Raw genomic sequence first — 2,063 nt, 5'->3', positions numbered from 1 at the left:
TCAACTACCAGCTAGCGTATAAAGCGAGACCAAGGCTCAGGGCCTTCAGTTACCTGGAGGGGAGTCGGAGAGGCAGCGGATCCTGTGAGGAACCACAATCCAGGAAGGATGAGAAGGTCATTGTCAGGGTACAGAGGAGATTAAGTTAAAGATTTACCAGTTTATAAGCAAGCGCAGAGCCAAGGAACGGTGCTGGGGCAGATCAAATAATAGGAAGCTGTGATCAGTTGGAAGGCAAGAGTGATGAAATGACAGAAGAGATGTTGGTGCAAGGCAAAAGTCAGGGAAAGAAAAAGTAACATTTTGTAAGCACAGATACCAGGAGTGGGGTTTGAACCCACGCAGATACATGTCTATTGGATCTTAAGTCCAACACCTTAACCACTCGACCATCCTGGTACATTAACCAACCACTGAAAATGAAATTTAATGTGATGCGGGTGCCATCTGGCCTTTCACAATTTTAAGTTATGACTCCTCTCCCATGCTGAATTGGACCCTTCATTATTTATGAACCTCAATCGGATCACCCCTCAGTCTAGGTTTCTCTAAGGTGTAGGGTCCCAACTCTTTTAGTCTAACTTGATAACCAAGATGTCTTATACTGGGAATTCGTCGAATGTCTGTCCTCTGTACCCTTTCCAAAGCCTCAATATCACCCATCATGTGAGGAGACCAAGACTGGATACAATATTCCAAGTGAGTCCTGACCAAGGTTTCATAAAAGGACAAATTCGGGACATCTCAGATACTGAAGGAGTCCATGTCCAGAAGCAGCAAGACCTGGACAACATTCAGACTTGGGCTGCTAAGTGGCAAGTAACATTCACACCACATAAGTACCAGGCAATGACCATCTCCAACAAGAGAGAATGTAACCATCTCCCTTTGACGTTCAACAGCATTACCATCGCTGAATCCCCCCACCATCAACATCCTGGGGGTTACCATTGACAAAAGCTTAACTGGACCATTCATATACATACTCTGGCGACAAGAGTAAAGCAGATAGTGGGAATTCTGTGATGAGTAACTCAGCGCAAGGCACATGGTGAAATGCTCATTAGGAGAGCTGGAGAAATGGACTGGTCAGGTGGGCAGAAAAGTGGCAAATGGAATTCAACTTGGAGAAGTGTGAGGTGATGCCTTTGGTGAGGTCAAACACAGCAAAGGAAGACACAATTAATGGGTGAATGCAGAGAGGTGTAGAGGAAGTGAGGGACCTTGAATTGAATGTCCACAAATCCCTGAAAGTAGCAGGATAGGTTGATAAGTTGGTTGAGAAGGCTTATGGAATCCTTTCCTTTATTAGCCTATGTATAGAATATAAGAGCAGGGAGGTTATGCTGGAACTGTATAAATCATTAGTTAGGCCACAACTTGAGTTCTGTGTGCAGTTCTGGTCACCTCATTCCAGAAAGGATGTAATTGCACTAGAGAGGTTACAGAGGAGATTTACGAGGATGTTGCCAGGACTGGAAAAGTGCAGCTATGAGGAAAGATTGGATAGACTGGGGTTGTTCTCCTTGGAATAGAAGAGGCTGAGGGGAGATTTGATTGAAATGTACAAAATTGTGAGGGGTCTGGATAGAATGGATGGGAAGGGTCTATTTACCTTAGTAGGGAGGTCAGTGACTAGGGGGCATAGATTTAAAGTGATGTGTTGAACAATTAGAGGGGAGATGAGGAAAGGTTTTTTCACCCAGAGGGCTGTGGGAGTCTGGAACTCACTGCCTGTAAGGGTAGCTGAGGCAGAAACCCTCAACTCATTTAAAAGGAGTCTGGATGTGCACCTCAAGTATCTGAACCTGCAGGGCTACGGTCCAAATGCTGGACAATGGGATTCAGCTGGGTGGTTCGTTTTTTGGCCTGCCTGTGCTGTAAACTTTCTATGTTCTATGATTCTATGCAGACACAATGGGCCCAATGGCCTCCTTCTCCACTGTAATAATTTTGTGATTTTTGACTCTCCAAAACTTGTCAACCATCTACAAGGCACAAACCAGGATGAGTGCAGCACCAACAATACTCTGGAAACTCGACACTGTTCAGGACAAAGCAGC

At 45.0% G+C, this 2,063-nt stretch overlaps 1 non-coding gene across 1 annotated transcript; it reads right to left on the bottom strand.

Moving 5' to 3' along the window:
- Nucleotides 1–316: 316 nt before the first annotated feature.
- trnal-uaa (transfer RNA leucine (anticodon UAA)) lies at nt 317–399 on the bottom strand. Its single transcript has one exon. It is a non-coding gene; the product is annotated as a tRNA-Leu (tRNA).
- Between the last annotated feature and the right edge of the window lie 1,664 nt (nt 400–2,063).

This window comes from Heterodontus francisci, unplaced genomic scaffold, assembly GCF_036365525.1.
Source record: "Heterodontus francisci isolate sHetFra1 unplaced genomic scaffold, sHetFra1.hap1 HAP1_SCAFFOLD_97, whole genome shotgun sequence".
Lineage (NCBI taxonomy): Eukaryota > Metazoa > Chordata > Chondrichthyes > Heterodontiformes > Heterodontidae > Heterodontus > Heterodontus francisci.
Note: the sequence above shows the minus strand (reverse complement) of the source record. Positions and strands in the feature narration are given on the sequence as shown.